The following is a 10,593-nucleotide window of genomic DNA, read 5'->3' on the forward strand; positions in this document are numbered from 1 at the left end:
TGAAACCCTCTAGGCTCCTTTGGACTATAAAGAATTTAGCTTCTTGACTGGGAATACTATAACAATTCTACAAATAATATTTGCCATAAGTTCAGAAAACTGGAAACATTGGGAGATATATATATATATATATATATATATATATATATATATATATATATATATATTGCTGAGATTGGAAAACTAGTGCAACTGTAATGCTAGCCCAAGCATTTATGACTCTAAGAAAGACCAGGAAAAAAATTTTATTCAAAGAATCTGGTATTCCATACTTCACTCTAGTCTTCACAATAAGTAAGAGAAGTAAAACTCTTATGGCATTGAACTTATACTATCTTTTCTTTTAAATATGATAAAAAATTTTGAACCTTTAGAAGCCATTTTGAGTGGACCAGTGTTAGATACAGGTTTATGTAAATCAATAGGCAATCATTTGAAATAATGTCCATCTGCTTAAATCAATAAAAGGAACACAATTGAAATTTCAGCTCAATACTAAATTTCTCCACCATTCTCATGCACTTTTTTTTTAAGTTAGTACAAAAACATTCCCCCAGGTTATGGCTCTGATTCCTACACTAAATCTTCATTTTACTTCAAGATCATGTTGACTTTAGTGTCCATGGCATTTGTTCAAGAGGAGAGAAAGAAATCTACTCCATTATCTCGGTGATTCACTATGTGAATAATAATATTTTAATATATATGTTGTGTGTGAGAAATTTCTAGGTATATATTGCATATCAAATTATTTGATTTTCTCTAATTTCTGTTTTACTACAAAATGCACCAGTGGTGATATGGATGCACTATCAAAATTGAGTGGATCCAAATCCCTGAGAGATTTTTACAACAAGGTCACATAAATATTCTAAACTTCATTCTTCTCCTTGAGAAAAAATTTCTAGAAGTCAATTTGACTTTTCTTATATAATTATTTGTTAATAAAATTAGAACGACTGTCTCACCTGTTCCTTAAGAATATTAATGCACTTTCTTTAATTATAATTCTCTTGTGTTTCCTTGTGGAGCCATGAACTCTAAATAAAATACAAAATAGGGCTGTGGATGTGGCTCAGTGGATTAGTGCTTCTGAATTCAATCCCTGGTCTCCCTCTTCCCACAAAAAAAAGAAAGAAAGAAAAATAAAATGAATTTAAATTCTATATTGGTGTAAAATTCTATAATATTTATCAATTATGTGGAAAGTCGATATTTATATTGATTCTCATATTAACCCTTCCACTTATTTAAATTTTTTTACCTCAATATTTTTTTTATCTAAATGAGTTTCTTCTTTTGAAAAATCACACTGTATTGTTCTTCTAATATCTATTTTCTTATATTTATGATGTTGCATTGTGGCATATGAACCTTGTGTATGGAAGCAAGGAGCACTTGGTAAATTTGGTGGTATGGAATAATTAGATTATTCCTCTACAAACTGTTCAACATCTGACAGTCCTTTGTAGGTTTCCTTCTATCCTGTTATTACAGATTCTTAACCAGAATTCCACCATTCTTCCAAGATCCCCAGTCAAATTCTTAACACTTGGTAATACCTGACAACACCTTGGCATTTCTAAGAAATTCAATGTGAAATTCACCACTATATTCCTGAGAAAAGCCTTATCCTTAAATGGTCTTCTGCTTTCTGAAAGATCCTTTTCTGAAATGGTACTTTATGTTGACAGTTACGTAAGAATGTGAAACAAATTTTAATTGTGCCCTATATTCTGCTCCTCTCCAGTTCCAACTAGTACATTTACTTTCTGTTGAAAAATTGCTGAGTTTCTTCTAGATGTGATTTTCCAGATTCCCTCAGGCCCAGATGATGATGATTTTATTTCAAGCACACTCACTAAAGAACAATAGGTTCTGACCTATTAGGTTGTGACCAACAATAACAAAAATAATGCCACTTGTAATAATCCTTGATTTCTCTTGCACCAATTACTCAGGCAAGACATTTCCCCCTCTTAGTGTGTGTTCCTTAAAGTGCATAAAACATGTGAGAAAACTTCTGGGGATAACCTTCCTGACAAAAAGCAGTTAAAGCTGTTGTTGGATAAGATTTTATGTGAAAAAGTGATGGAGTTTGAATTGTGTCTTGGTTTTCATACAAAGACCAGCAAGTGTTTTTCTTTTAGTTGCCCAAAGGAGATATAAAGACAATTTTAAAATATGACCAAGAATATTCTTTGGCAATGTTCTACTGCCAAATCTCCAGTTCCTGTTTTCACTGAATTTTGCTCAGTTCCATAAAGTTCTTCTCTGTTATTTCTTTTTCGTAGCTCTCCCTCAGGGTCTGATGATATTTCACTTTACATACACAGAAACACACAGCATCAATGACATGAAATTAGTCAATGTTTTCCTTTTCACAACCCAATTTTATTTTCCTCATACTTAATATTCTGTTTAGACTAATCTCACTCAAACTTTCTCAGATTTATCTTTTTTTTATTGACAAATAAAAATTGTATGTATTTATGGTGTACAATGATATGCTATATAGACACATATTTTGGTGAGCTTAAGCCACACAATTAACATCCATTGTATTATATATTTATCACAATCAAATTATCTCTCTTAGTAATTTTCAAACATAATACATTGTTATTCACCCAAGTCACCAAATTGTACAATAGATCTCCTGAATTTAATTTTTCCAACTGACTGCAATTTTGTATGCTTTGAATAATATCAACTCTACTCCTCCTTCCAGTCGGCCCCTGGTAACCACCATTCTACTCTGCTTCTATGAGGTAACTTTTTCATATGTCACATAAAAGTGATATCATACAATATTTGTCTTTTTGTACCTGTTTTATTTCATTTATCATGACATTCTCTGGACTCATCCATGTTGTCACAGTGAAAGCAAGCTATTAAAGAAGCTGAATTGAGCAATTAAAGAGACAATACATTGGGTAAATTGGTATTTCCCATGGAATGTTCCAGATTGGTATAGCAGCAAGGAGAAGGGAAGGGGATCAAAATGACCCTATTTAGTACATGTTAGAGCATGGTCACTAATGTCTAGACAATCAATATCTGACAAGGTACATTGCCCAAGAAAAATGTAAACCAAAAAGAAGAATTTTACATTGTATAACAATTGCTATTTTGTGTTGTCAAGTATGCTATGCAAGGTAACTATTAATGGGACAGAGGTGGGGCTTTCCCATGGGAGAAGCATTTCTTACATCATATGGATTCTCAGGGTAAAATGTAGTTTGTTTGGTCATTCCCCATATAGCCTGGCCCAAAACAATATGTACCCATTAAACTGTCTATTAGACATACTTGTATGTTCCGGTGTGCATTATTTTTACAAAGATTTTCTTCTGACTTTCATCATTTTTCTTTCAAAATAGTTTGCTGAAACACATTCAATTCTAATTTAATTGATATGAAACATTTTTTTACCCCAGAGACTTATGCTAAAGTGATTTCTCTCTTCTTTACTAGTACATGAGTAATTTTTACCCATCTTATGACCCATGGTTTTCTACCAAGTTTGCATGGGTGCCCATTTCTTATTATTTTTTTTTATATTTTTAAATATTAGGAAAAAATGATATCTAAATGGCATTTATATTCTTCTTATTTCATGTAGCAAGTAAGCAAAATTGTTTAATTTTCATGGTTTTAGTAATATAGTAATTATATTGGAATATTAATTAATATATTAATTATAGTAATGATATATATTGGAAATATCATAAATAAAAACTGACTACTTGGTAAATATGATAAGACAAACTAACCATAATTTTAAGTGAATACCAATAAAGTATACTTGAATTCCCTCATTTATAATTCTGTCTTCAATCGAATATGGAACAATGGAACATCAAGATTCCATCATGATCAAATTGGCTTTGCAGTATACATTCAATTTCAGTCAAGAAAACTCACAAAATGATGTTATTTCCATACTGATGAGTAAATTAAAAATATTTAATCATAAAACATGGATAGAAAATAATGAGATTTGTTTCTAGTTACTTATTTGACTCGTTGTTAGAGACCACTCTGAACTCTTCATGTAATACACTAGGCATTTGTTGAAAACTTCTATGTCAACCAGTGGAAACAGGGGAGAAGCCATGCATGAAACATTACTGATTGTTAGGTACAGAAATTTTCTCTAGTTTTGTTAAATTGTGAACATTCAACAGTTTTTTGTTTTTGTTGCTGTTGTTATTTTTGTTGTTGTTGTTTTAAATATTTTTCTGGTTTACTATATATGGCAATGAACTTTACAAAAAACAAGAGCCTATAAGGCTATAACCAACTTGTTCTTTGGTTTGGGAGCTAGGTAACACAAGGTGGGTTTATTGCCACTATTTTTGTTTGCTTGTTTGTTTTCACTGTGAGCCTTTTCTGCCTCTTGTGTAGAATTAGGGAAACACTAACAAATATTTCAAATTATGTATTCAAAGCTTTCTGTTGTAAATATTCAGATGTGACTCTGTTGGCCTAAGTTCTTCATATGGTGGTGAAATATCTCTTTCTGCCATGTACATTTGATCAATTAATTTTCTGGATGAAGAAAATATATGCTAATAGCCACACACTTCTTCTTACCATTATACTAATTGTCTTGAGTTGTCCTGAGTATTAAACAATCTTCATCTATTGAAGAAAGATACCATCTCAGTGCACATGCTCTATTTGGTCATTAGTGAAAATCTTGGAACATTAAGTTCAGAAAAGTATGAAACCTAATTCAACTAAGTGTTTGATGAAATGCTCAGAAGCTGAAAAAAAACTATCTTCACATTTCACACTTTTTCTTTTTAATGGCACTATTTCTCATTTGTAACACTGTGTCTGAAAAAAAATAATAGCAAATGTTCAATTTTCTAATTATTTCATTTTATTTTATTATGTAAAGACAATGATTATTTGCTAAAAAATCAAAGGACTCTAAGATAACTATTAAAAAATCTGTAATCATTTTAACTGATATGACATAATTAAATAATATTTTGTGTGTCTGATTTCTGTTATGCCTAAATTTCAATTCTAAAATTGGTTTATGTAGGGCACGTTACATCAGAGAAATAGAAACCTATGATGGAGAAAAGGAAACTTAACTTGCAGACTGATGGTCACTTCCTGGTCTTGGGGCCACACATGGCTAAGATGTTGGTTCTGATGAAAAATCGGACCACCTCTAGAAGAGGCTCAGAACACTTCTGCCCACGTGGACAGCTTGTGTGTCCCCTTCCTGCCTGTACAATGGGTGTACAAGTGAACTCTCCTCACCCTGCTGACCTTTATCCTGACTGGCTCCTGTGCCTTATATTAGTTGTGTGTCTCCCTGACGCCTCTGATTGTCCTCCGGTAAGGGAGGGCTGGGTGCGGGTGGTCAGTCCGCTCTCTCCTTTCTCCTCTCTCTCTTCTCCTTTCTCCTCCTGGTTCGGGCAAGCTCTCCCTATCTCTCCTGCAGGTTGGGAAGGAATGAGCACTAAAAACCCCCGACAGGTTTATATGGTAAATAAGAACATCAATTTGTCTTAACCAAATCTGGTCTGGGTGTTTCTCAAATTTATGCAAGCAGATTATACTATTAGACCAAATCTTCCTCAAAGTCATGCATTTCAAAACTAATTTTGAGAAACTTGCCTAACTTTAATAATATAGATATTTGGTATTTTTTTGCCCATCCCTTTAGACTTTATCAAAATCTATTTTAAGTAAGTCCTTGAGCCAAATAAACAGAATTTTATTAGGGAGATATTTTGAAAGCATACAATTTAAAATACTCCATGATTGATATCTTAGTTTTGTATTTTCATAGATCTTAAATGTACATTAAATATCTCTTTCTATACCATATGCTTTCTTTGATCATTTGTACTAATTTTCATATTTATGAAGGTTCTAATTTTTCTCAAAAGGTTACCTTATGCTTGTAAACGTTATAATGCCCTTAGTCTCCTGTTTAATTATTTAGGTTACCGCTTATTTTATTAGCCTCATATGGTATACATGACTCTCACCCTTGACCTTTGCAAACACCAATGATCTTATTTTGTCCTTTTTTCTGTTTTATCCCATCAACTTATTTTCACTTTTATAGAGTTAATAAAATTTAAATATTATCAGTTCATTTTATTTCCACTTTTGATTGGTTTTTCTAATGCAAATAAAGATTTTTAAAGTCAACCATTCCATAAACATTACTTCAACAATGTGGTTAATGTCTCAGAAAAGACTTTTTCAGGTTTTTTTTTTTCAGTTATGTATTTTTTGTTTGTTTTCCATTTCTCTTCACAAAATTACAACAGATATTGTCTTTAAAAGTTTTAGCATTTCATACATTATATTTTAATATACAATTAATCTGGTACTTGTGTGTACATTGTGATATGAGATGAGGTATATTTTACTCTTTTGTAATTAAAAATCCATTATTCAAGGTTCAAGGATGAAAAAGATCAATCAGAGTACAATTGTTTACTAAGGTATTTATAAAGGTAAGGGCAAGGTTGAGAGAAACTAAAAAAATTCATGAAACACCTTTCCTTCCATGAAAAAATCGTCAAGAGCAACACAATTTCTATGTTCTATGATGAAACTTTCCACAGACAGATTAATATAAATCAGAATTCTCAGTATTATTTCTCAGCCCTGGATGATATTTTTTGTGAACTGCATTCACACATCAGGTTTGTGTTAAAATTGGGGGAAGATGTGCAGTTAGAGTCAAGGTGATGGAAATAACACACAGTATTTTGATTTTATCCTCTTGAGTGTTTTCCTTTTAATATGATACATTATTATTTGGGCATATTGTAATTCTGTCTTCCTTGTGTTTTGATTTGATAATATTCTTTATTCAATTTTTTTACCTCATATTTTTAATTCTATCTTATTTTATAGCTTACTGATTCATTATGAATTATAATTTCTGAAATGCTAGATTAAAATGTTTAATTTATTTTGCAGTACTGCTCATATTTTTCTGAGCTTACTCAATATTTTCATTCTGTGAAAACTTTTTTACTTTCTGTGTTTTCTTTTTATACTTTTTAAAGTGCCTTTTATAGCTTTTGGTGTATGACTCCTGACATTTTCTGTGCAATATATTATATGTCTTGGACTCTGAGAAGCAGTAACATTTTTTTTTTTTTATGATTTGATATACTTACATTGTTCTACAGAGTTTCATATTATAAGATCAACTCTACTGTTGATAAAACAAATTGCATTTATTTCGATAAATACTTCTGTTGACGACACCCATGGTTTCAGAACTCTATGTCTCTCCTTACAGGGGAACTCAAATTTCTATTCTTATTTTATTCTCTTTTTGTTTATAAAAAGTCAACCCCTCCTTATACCCCTCTTTTCCAAGTTCTTGTGCACCTGCTTTTCTAAGGCTGGTGCCTCCGATGCTGGAAATAACCAATTGAGAAGCTACTTTAGTTTCCCAGTAGTAGCCAGTGCTGTCCTGTGCTAAATCTCTCCAGTTCTCATTGTTTTTCTCTCAGAATAGGATTCTAATCAGGGATATATATATATATATTTTAACCTGGTACCAATAGAACTCCACTGCATTCTCCTCTCCTGTGTCTCTTTGCTCTCCTATTGTATCTCAGATTCTGAAGTTTCTCTTGTTTATATATAAATTGAAGTACACTAGTTACTCTGACTCCTAGATCTTGCATAGATGTGTAATGAAGGTTTTTTTTAAATGATTTTCTCTTTCCATTGAATTTATGTTTTAAAAAGACATGTATAGAGACATGGCTTATGTCACTTCCCTAGTAGAAAACCACCTATTTATCATTGTTACTTGTTTTAAGATAGGCATGGATTCCAGTAGTTATATTAAGATAAAAATTTATATAATTGCATAATATAATACAATACAAGGTGAATAGCATAAGAGAAATGGTGCTTCAGTCCTCTTGCTATGTTCTTTAAAATTTTCTTTCTTGATTTTATGTAAAATATTTCTATTTGAGATACAAATGTTCTATGTTGTATTACCAACAAATTCACACTGTTTAACTTGTCATATAAAAGCAGTATATTACTGAGTGCTCCAAATAACCACTGATTATTTTTATCCCAGATAAATCATTTAACCACTGATTTCTTTCTTCTTCTTTCTTTCTTTAAATGTAAATGCAAATGATGCTTCTGGTTCATTTCATATAAACAGACTAAATCATGTTTATACATTTTAATAGGAAGATAAATATTTAGTTATATTAATTTGTTCACAGGCAAATAAAATTTTGATATGTAGCCTATCCAACTCTATTCCATCAATTCTTTCTTTACTTTTAAAAACAAGGAATATTCTGAATATTAATAGAGTTTTATTAAAAGATTCCCTTTCACATGTACATACCAATCCCTTTAATGTAAGTTTATTTTACCAAAAAACAAAGTAAAATTAAATTATTGTTACTAGTTGTAGTATATAATATGGTAAAAATTTTCTTGCAATGGCATGAAATTTTATTTTAATTAAAGGAGATATCATAATCAAGACCAGAAAATACAGTTCATTAAACGATTCAACTTTATATTACATTGGTAAACTGACAGAAATTAATATCTTAGACCACAAAGGCAATATGACACTTTATGTGTCTGGTACATATATAATCCATACCCAAATTGTCAATTTCTCCTTTATTTTGTATGCTTCTGTACACTGGCAAATATCTTGATATTTAGTGCTTAGAATCTAGTGCTAATTTTGTCAATGTTTATTAGTAGATGAGCCCTAATTGAAACCCATATTAAAGAACGTGTAGCTAAGAGTTCTTTATACCAGACACTCTGCCATACACTTGAGTGATATGCAGATATAATATGCTCATTCTTATTCACAAAGTTAATGTCCCACAATGAAACCTGGAGAATATTTTGTGAATTCATTTTTTTTTTGTGTGTAATTTATATCAATATATTTATCACACAGAATAGTTGGAGTTAATCAACTCATTTTTTCCATTTTCAGACATTGGAGGATAATGCAGTTGTGTTCTTAATTATTTATTCATATTCTAATATTAATCAAAGTGCCTGATATTTGAAAGTCAGAAATTGATTACATAAGAACATCACTGTGTTAAAGATTTGAAACTACATATATAAAATACTTAACTGCATCAGCAGTGTTTAAAGGAAAATAGGGATGGCAGGTTTGGTTTTAAGTTAGAGGAATGCAGGGATAAAAGCCACACATGAAACAATTGCCAGTCTGCTACCACTAAGCTGATTGAATTTGATAACTTGAAATATCTCATATAAGAAGAAATGCATACCAATACCTCTTTAATCTACTCATGGTCAACTTGACCTACATCCTGCAAGTGATCATCAGACCCATCCTAACCATCATATTGCATATGTCAATATGGTGTTAGTAGCATGTTTTGGAAATTTATTTATTTCTTTATTGGCACCAGGATTAAAGTTTGAACCCATGGCCACTTTTTTAACCACTGAGCTACATCCCATACCCTTTTAAGTTTTTAAGACAGGGCCTCACAAAGTTGCTGAGGCTGGCTTTGAACTTGCAATCCCTGCTTCAGCATCCCAAGAAAATTTGATTTTTGAATAACTCTAGGGAAAGGAGATTCAAGTCATTGCCAAAATTAACCAACCTTAAAATCTAAGGTTACAGTTCAGCTCATAAATACTTTTCACTATGTTACTATGCAAAAAACGCATAGGACTCCCATCATAAGTCAGCGAATGGACCAATGTTTATTCATTTCTGTAGCTAAGAAACTCACAGCCTAAGTCTGAGTGATTCACAGTGTATGAAATGTGTTCCTATCAGATGCAATGTAAATTGTCTCTGAATAGATTGGACTACCCCAGTCTTTTCACACTATGATTACGGTCTTCTCATTTTCCTCTAGTGTACACAGTTTCATTAGCAGATTATTGAATAATTTTTGCAAAGCACTTAGGTTTCTGTTAAAATATGTGCAGAAATTTAATTAAATCTGTTTTTATGTTTACTTCTAACAAATGACATGTCTAAACTTTTTAAAATTATAATGTCTTCATTCTTTGACTAGAGTCATAGAATTGTTACTGTAGAAATCAGTTAACTGTTTCTTTATATTTATTTTCTTAAATGTTAGGTCTTAATAAAGTTTCCTAGGCAAAGGCTTTCTTTTGCTGTCAATAACTAACCTCCGAATAAATTCAAGCTCAAGGCATTTGAATTGATGTAGTAAAAAATTTCCAGCAGCCTTATCTTTTATATATTCTCTCTTTGTGGAAAAACAATACAACACAGTGAGAAGGAGCCTTCTGGGTCAAATGCTTATATTCTATAAAAGATTGAAGGTTGTATACTCACTACTTTTGAAGCATGTATAATACCTTCAATCTTGCTACCATTAATATTTAACTTAGATATCATTTTTTAAAATAACCATATATTTTATTTTATTTTTAATTTTTTTCCTTTTTTAAATTCGTTTTAATTAGTTACACATTACAGTACAATGATCTTGATATATTGTACATTTGAATCAGATGGGATATAATTTCTCATTTTTCTGAGTGTACAGGTTGCAGAATTACATTGGT

Source organism: Callospermophilus lateralis, chromosome 5 (genome assembly GCF_048772815.1).
Source record: "Callospermophilus lateralis isolate mCalLat2 chromosome 5, mCalLat2.hap1, whole genome shotgun sequence".
In the NCBI taxonomy this organism is placed as follows: Eukaryota; Metazoa; Chordata; class Mammalia; order Rodentia; family Sciuridae; genus Callospermophilus; species Callospermophilus lateralis.